Source organism: Gavialis gangeticus, unplaced genomic scaffold, assembly GCF_001723915.1.
Source record: "Gavialis gangeticus isolate Ggan-Ray unplaced genomic scaffold, GavGan_comp1, whole genome shotgun sequence".
Classification (NCBI taxonomy): Eukaryota; Metazoa; Chordata; order Crocodylia; family Gavialidae; genus Gavialis; species Gavialis gangeticus.
The window spans coordinates 8,304,007-8,312,301 of NW_017729005.1; the positions used below are offsets into that span (position 1 = coordinate 8,304,007).

Below are 8,295 nucleotides of genomic sequence, written 5' to 3' on the forward strand. Positions count from 1 at the left end.
ACCAGCCCCTTTCTCTTCCTACCTTCTCACATTTAGATTATAAACTAAGATTAGAGAATCAGATTGCCCTTCTCTCTGCGTCACAGGATGAGAACAGGAGAGACCAAAATTGCTACCAATGCCCCACTGCAGAGAATTCATTAGGTACATGTTCTCAGATGATTCTAGGAAGTGGACCATTCCCTAAGGCAGTGGTCTCCAAAGGGGGTGCGCGCAAGATGATCCACTGGGGTGCGGGAAGAAAATATTAGAACTTCTATTTCTATAAATATACATATATTGGGGGTGCGTGCTCAAAAATGTTTTACTGATAGGGCTGCGTAATCAAAAAAGTTTGGAGACCACTGCCCTAAGGTATGGGGTTAAGGCAAAACAAAACAAAGAAAAAAAACAGCTAATGCCTTTCTGATCTGCAGGAAAATTTAATCCTGACCCTGCACCTGTCATCAGGGAAGTTTCTCAATACCATTAGGAATACTTGCTTACTAAGCCCAATCTCTTCTATTATACTATACTTGTAATGAATTTATCCAGCTCTGTTTTCAAACAATCTATTTAGGTTCCCTGACTCCATTACTTTGTTCAGAAGGCCAGGACTCAGAGGCGTAACTGGCCAATACTGCACCCTGGGAATCTCCTGTCTCCATCCTTGTCTCCCTTCTCCCCACCCTGTCCCTGCAGTGGCTGCAGCACTGGCTCCAGCAGTGCGGTCAGCAGAGCAGAAGCAGTTGTATGCAGTGCTGGAGTGGTGACAGGAGGCTTTCTATTGCTGGGGAAGATATTTTCTGCCACATACACTGGCGTTGAGCAGCTTAAAAAAACCCACCAGTTCTCAGGGTCAAAAAAAAGGTGACTTCCAGCATCAGAAACTACGTTTCCTGGAATGCAGATCACTCATACTTGTGTGCCACTGCTGCTGCTCTTTTGTCTTCAGTAGCATAACGTGGGGTGGACAAACAGGGCACCAGCCCTGGGTTCTGATTTAGTAGGTGTGCCAGAACAGCAGTCCCCTTCCCCTCTCCCCCCACCGCCCAAATCTACAAGCAGCAGCAGCAGCCTCACATCACTGCTGTCTCAGCAAACAGCTGGCTGCACAGATCCTGCTTTGCTGTTGTAGTAGCAGTAACCAGTGCAGGCAGACCATGCATGGGAACAGGTAAGACTCCTAGCTTACCCTGCACTCTGCCCCCTGCTTTCAGCACCCACTCCCCCTCTGGTGCTCTGTGGCACTTCTTCCCACTCTCTCTAGCAGGGTTTTCCCAGTGTGCGGACCCTGCTAGTTACACCACTGGCTCTTCCTCCCTGATAGTTGAACTGGCTGCAGGAAGGTGTGGGGGAGGGGAGGAACAGGGGACAGGGACAGGGACAGGTGGGTGAGGTGCCCCCTCTCCCCCCGTTTCTGGCACCCTTCCCTTAGGCAGTATTCAGGGCTTGCTCCCCATTCACCCACCCATCCTTATGCTACTACCAGGACTTCAGTGTTCTAATTGCTAGATATCACCTAATTTCCTGTTTAAATTTATGCACGACCAATCCATACTGATTTGATCTTGTACAAAAATCATCTTTTAACTTGAATAAGTTCTCCATGCTCCATTAAGTATATTTATAAGTTATAACATACTGTTTCCACTTTGGTTTTGCTAGGCTAAACAAGTCAAGCCCTTCATAGGGTATGGGCACATGAATAAGTTACTGTGAGGCAAAGGTAGGCTGAGGTATTGGATCAGCTGCTCAGCAGCACATGCCTGTGTGCACACTCTTACCCTGCAGTAAATGAATGGGAGCTCATGGGAGCTTACCTCAGTGAAAAAAAGTGAAGTTGCCAGAAGCTGGCTTTCATTTACCACAGGATAAGAATGTGCACACAGGCAGTTAACCTGGGGAAGCAGATGCAGGATAAATCTTTGTTTCGGAGTAACTTGTTCACATGCTCCTATCCTTAATCTCCTCGCATAAAATAGATTTTCTATTCCCATAGTTATCCTAGTAGTGCTTCTCTACATCTTTTCAACTGAAATTCATCTTCTTTTGAACACAGGTGATTAAAATTACACTCAATATTTTAAATGAAGTACTGATACCTGGGTGCAATACTATTAATATCCTATCTAGTAAGTGTCTTATCTACGCATTCTAGAATTTTATTAGCCTTTTTTACAGCTGTATTACATTGGTAGATCACAGGATAATCATGAGCCACCAATATACTTACATCCCGCTCTCCCTCCATTGCCTCTGGTCTCCAGCTTCTGATAAAAGTCTTGGTATTAGCCCTTGAGTCCATGACTATGTGACTTGATACTATTAAATCTCATGCCATTTCTATTACTTTAATCAACATGAATATTGAAGTCTTCCTGTATGATAATCTAGTCCTCCTCAGCATCACTAAAACCTATGAAATTTACAAATTTCATAGCCATACATATGGTTCTTGCAACAAAATTGAAAATGAAAATCAAGCTGCATCTGAGCACATGAACATATTAAATCAGGCTGTGCACATGGTCAGATACTGCTGAGCATAACATTTGATGAAGTAGGCTGTTGCCTATGAAAGCTTATGCCTCTGAGACACATTAGTAGCTAAAGCAGATTTCTGACTCAGGGTATTGTAGAGCCCTAGGGTACCTTAAGATCCTTTCAAGGGATACTTGGGGTAGTACATAATGTTAGCACTGTCAGGTGTACAAACATGATTAAAAAAATAAAGAGATTTCAAATAGGAATCTATAGTGTTAAATATATTCTGAGCTGTTGTGGACTTCCTAAGTTCTTTGAAACAGAAGAATTACTCTATTATTTTTCTGTAGTCAAAAAACAAGTGAAAACTAAGAGCTGGCATTTTCCAAGGGGAGCCTTGAGTTCAGCAAGGGGTGCCTTGAGTCTGATAAGGTTGAGAACCACTGCTCTAAAGTGTGACACTGCCCTGCCTTCTGCCTTACTACCGCACTCTGTGAAGAGATGAACTATTGTCTGCTTTGTAAATGGGCAGACATGTGGCCTACATTCAGCTTCCATGAAGACAGCAGAAGTCATGACATTGTTTTTCAACAAGTGCATTTTCAAACACCATACACAATCTTGGGTAGAAGCAATAATTGAACTCATATTCTTTATAAGTCCAGCAGTGGCTTAACAAGCAAAATTGGTGCCCAAGAGTGGTAGGGAGGGGGGCATGGTTCAGACAGCAGGTGGGGAGAGGGACATGTAGGATCTGAGAGTGGAGGTGCAGGGGAACAGCAGTCTTAGCCATGCTGAAAACTCCGAAACAGCCCCCAAATGAGCTGCTGCTGCTACTACACATTCTGCCTGCTTCAGCTGTTGTTCTAACGCAGCGCCAGCAGCAACTGCAGACTGTTCTGGAGTTCCTAGTGTGACTATATGGCCAGGGTACAGACTCTGCAGGGGTATTTGGTGCCCAGGACGGATGCCCCTCTCGCTCTAGTACCATAACTATTACACCAGTACTAAAACTCTTCCCTCTCATTTCAGCATTAACTTACTCCTCACAAAAACATCCTTTCATAGATTTCATAGACTTTAGGGCTAGAAGGGACCTCGTAAGATCATCGGGTCCAGCCACCTGCCCAAGGGGCAGGAAGTCAGTTGGGATCAAAGGATCCCAGCAAGATAGTCATCCAAATGTTTCTTGAAAGTGTCCAGAGTAGGTGCTTGCACCACCTCTGGGGGCAGTCTATTCCAGGCTTCGGTGGCTTGGACAGTGAAGAAGTTTTTCCTTATGTCCAGTCTAAAATGGTTTTGCAGGAGTTTGTGACCATTGGTCTTTGTCTTTCCTTGGGGTGCTCTGGTGAACAAGTGTTCCCCCAGATCCTGATGCACACCTTTTATGTACTTAGAGGCTGCCATCAAGTCACCCCTGAGCCTACGCTTCTTCAGGCTAAAGAGTCCCATGGCTCTCAGCCTCTCTTCATAAGGCCTTTAATAAAAAATGTTACATAAAAAAAGAGCGTTTTTAGCACGTGAAAAGTACGGTAGCCACAGATTAGGCCACTGAAATCATCTTTTTTGCCCACAGAACAGTTACTGCAGTGATTCTTAACCTTTTTACGCCTGAATCTCTCCTTCATAACTTTGGTGAATTAAGCAACACTCCATTTAAAAAACCAACCCATTTATTATGGCACTTACCTGCTTGAACTGTGGCCAATCTGATTTAGAGGCAAAACTAGCAAACACATCTGAAAGGTATTAAAGTGACATAGCTTGGATAAGGGACAGAGGGAAAAAAAAAAAACACAGTGTACAGTAGCTGCAAATATATCTTCAGGTGAGGCCTCCTGTTTTAACTCCTGGTTTTAGTATGGTCAAAAGATATAGCCTACTGCTGAGAAAATAGAATTTACAGTTTCTTTGGAACTGGTGTACACTATCACGCATCATCATTAAGACAGCATGAGAGGGTATAATCTTTGCTAAACTGCCAACAGTAAATTACACATACAAAAATTTTTACAATAGTTTTGAAGGAAGTTTCAGTGTGTTTGAAGTGTTGAACTCACAGTTTGGAAGCTCTAGTGTAAATGCCTATGCTTACTGAGCTACTTGTTTACTGTTTAACCATTCTACACTGAGAACTGATTGCCAGAGAAAACGTCTTAACTTGTATCACGGAGAAAAAATCCCCAGTGATGAAGAACAATCTTGAGTGCAGACAACCAAATATAAATGCATGGCCTGTTTAGACTAAAACAAATAATTTTTTCAAGTTTCATCAGGAATGCAACATAGTAATTTTACAAGGAAGATAAAGGTCAATTGCCTAGAATTACAATGTCAGTAACATTGTGTGAGTTTAATACTTTGTTATGAAAATACATAAAACAATCACAAATAGTGATGTCTCTAAATACAAAGCAGTTAACATGCAAGTATTATATAAACATGGATCATATAACACTGACTTACTGTTTTTTAAAAAAAGTTTCAAAACAGCACAAAATTCTGTGGTGTTGGCCATTACGTTTTTTAAACAAGTTATTAACAGTACTGGAACCAAAATCTGTGGACTAGAAAAAAAAGACATGAACTTATCCCAAGTAATGCTTGCTGTCAAATATATTTCTCCATTAATAGACATTTCAGGGTTTTTCCCATTCAAAGGAATTGTTAAATAGACAATAATTTAGGTGCAGAAACCTTCACAATGTTTTTCAAGCCCAGTACATCATACTGTACTATAAATATGGCAGGGTTAAGAACGATCTTTATTCAAGTCCCAGACCAAGTCTCAGGTACATAAATGAATGTCATATCATGTAGATTACTGCTACTAATCTTCACATCCAAACGAAATAAGACACAGAGATGTCTTAAGCTTCTCTTATTAATGGGCACAAAGAAAGATTTCTAAGGAGTACCAGATGTTGTAGCTCAGCACCATAACCAACTATCCCCGAAGTATTATTTGAATGGCATGAATGCTGCTGATGTACATGTCTGAGGACCTTGCAGTCTACTACTTCTACACTTAGAACATAGGTGAAGATTTAGTGCGCATGCTTCAGCAGTACTGAATTTTGGCTTGTAAGAGGAAAGGGCAATGTAAACAGGAAACAACCACCAATCCTGTTAAATTACATTAAGAACAACATTAATTTAAGTCTGGTCTGTGTTGAGATGTGCTGCAATTCAGTCAGTCACTTGCGCAAATGCTTAATGTGGACAGCATAAGTCACTATCAAATGCAATTTATAGTGGAAAAGCTTATTCTAGTTTCAAGAAATGAAAAGCTCTACCAGTCCTGACTGTAGCTTTGCCTGTCTACATTAGGGTTATTCACCCAGGAAGCTACATCTGTATATGCTTACTGGTAGCTGAAACAGTATTACATCTCTAGCAAAGATCAAGGCCAGATCTTCATATGATTACAATTTGGAGGCCGTTTTAGAATTTAAGGGAGCATAAAATAACATATCATCAATATTCTTAAGAAGATATTCTCAGGGGTGAGGGATGGAGATGGCAAGAATCTGTTTCAAGGTGAAATATATTGAAACTTGTGGTCTCTCTCCCTTCCAGTCTTCACCTTTGCTGCCACTTCAGTGTTTCAGCAACGAAGGAAAACACCAAACAAGATAACCCAAATTTTGGCCACAGCACACATGCCCTAGTCACTATATAACTGAACAACCAGTACAGAAAATAACCTACATACCAATTACTTTGCCCTTATTTTTTCTTGCCAGCACAGATTCAAACATACTCATTTTACAATACAGTTTTGGCAATCCCATAGCATTAATAGTTATTTTCCCAGGCTCCATAAGCATGTATGGCCCACACAGAACATATTAAATATACAAATCTGCAGAGGAAGATTGATTTAAAGTCTAGAGCTTGCAGCAAGAACCACCAGTCTAAGTTCTGTTCCACTTGGCAACCATAAAAAGCATGGTTTTTAAAAAATGCATTAGTATCTGTTGTTTTATATTTAACAGTATATAACATGTTTACTAGGTATACACAACCAAACTGAAAAGGGCACTGACATCTTTAAATCTAGGCATCTTTAAAATTTTAAAAGAAATTAAAAGTAGTTTTCAATATTTCATCTGACTCTGAAAACCCACAGTATTTTCTGTGTTTTTACAGGGATCTGTATTTTTATTTGCTAGGTAAACTACCAACAGAAGGAAACTGATGAAGCATATCAAGAAAACAAGGAAACTGACTACAATCCAAGAATTCATTTTTTCAGCAAAAGGTTAAAAACAAACAAACAAACAGAAATTAGTATTAAAGGGACACAACAAATTTCACATTATGCTTTAAAAGAAAAAGGAGTGGTACTTTCTCCAGGATGTACCTGTCACATGGGAAATCACATGACTGCCAGCAGTTATTGACCACATGGGGCACATATACACAGAGTATGCTGATTTTCCTGAAAAAGTTGGGTTTTTTTTTTGGTTTTTTTTGTTTTTTTTTTAGGAAGAGGTATGCTTCATGCATAATGTTTATCAAGGCTAAAAGATGGCTTTGCCAAAAGCCCTAAGCAGCTTGCTTGTGTATCATCATGTCTGTTCCTCACTCACAATATGGTCCATGATTCTTCCCTATTCCCAGGGCAGCAATAATCTTTTGTCCTAACTTTCTGCATTTGCTCAAATGAGTTGTCTGGCACTGACGAACGAGGAGAGATTGGCTTCATCTGCTCCCCACTTATGTTCTGCCTACCTGAACGGGCTAGAAGAGATAGCAACCTCAGAGAGGGTGCTTTTCATTATACAGCAATCCAAGATTTAAAACAGCACTTCAACTCCTCTGCATTGGCACATAACTTTTTAGATAAATGTTACATATATTATATATAAAATTATATATTTTTTATTTTAAAAAGCTTTGCCCATGTGAAACGTGTGTGTGTGTGTGCGCGCGTGCGCGTTGGTTTCATTTGGGCAAAGCTTTTAAAAACAAAACAAAACAAACGATTAATGTAAATTTCAAACCCTCTGGCATAGTATTTTAGCCTCCAGCCTATGAAGTACCACTTTAAAACTTCACTGTATAAATGCCAAGAATGGAAAAAGATTCCACAAGTAAATGCACCCCTCATTCAGGTGGCCAAGTCAGAAGGTAAAAATGGCTGAAAAAATATTATGTTAAGACTTAACCTTAAACAAAACAAAAAAAGTCATATTCATATGCCCAGTGCCCACATATGCATTAATGATGAATTGACATCCAGTAAAGCTATTATAGTCACAATTCACAAAATATTTGCGCAAAGTATCATTTATTGTGCTATATATTATTTTAAATATAGAATCATAGGTACCTTATTCTAGCATTATATAAAATGCATCTATGCTGATGACACATATATAAACTACAAAACATTGCTGGTCATATATGGAAAAAATGCTTACCTGTTAATATAGCTTAGGGCAACGTAAGTTGGTTGCTGTAGTTCTTGTTTTTCTAAAACGCGTGGGTCTGTATCTGTTTAAAAAAAATGTAATTAGTAGTTTGCAACATACCCTGAAATATATGAACTATATACTGCAAAATAACATGTCTGAAGAAGAGAAAAAGTAAAATAAACTTTTCAGAATTAATTCGGTGCAGGACAATAAACAAGAAATATGATAAAAAAGTTTTGTTGTTGTTGTTTTTTTTTGTTTTTTGTTTTTTTTTTTTTAACTTTTTCACTTTTTTTGCATCAACATAATTTCCAGTTGTAACATGAACAATTCCCTTCAAAAGTACTGGTTTTCACTGCTTTCTGTTATATGTTGGGATCATTTCCATGGTTTACACTGTAAAAAT

General features: G+C 39.5%; 1 protein-coding gene across 1 annotated transcript in view; it reads right to left on the reverse strand.

Moving 5' to 3' along the window:
* JAZF1 (JAZF zinc finger 1) overlaps positions 1-8,003 on the reverse strand; it is a 213,760-nt gene extending 205,757 nt beyond the window's left edge. The window contains exon 1 of the mRNA XM_019508638.1: positions 7,896-8,003. The gene's annotated coding sequence lies outside the window, so the exon portion shown is untranslated. The remainder of the gene's footprint in view (positions 1-7,895) is intronic.
* Positions 8,004-8,295: the final 292 nt, after the last annotated feature.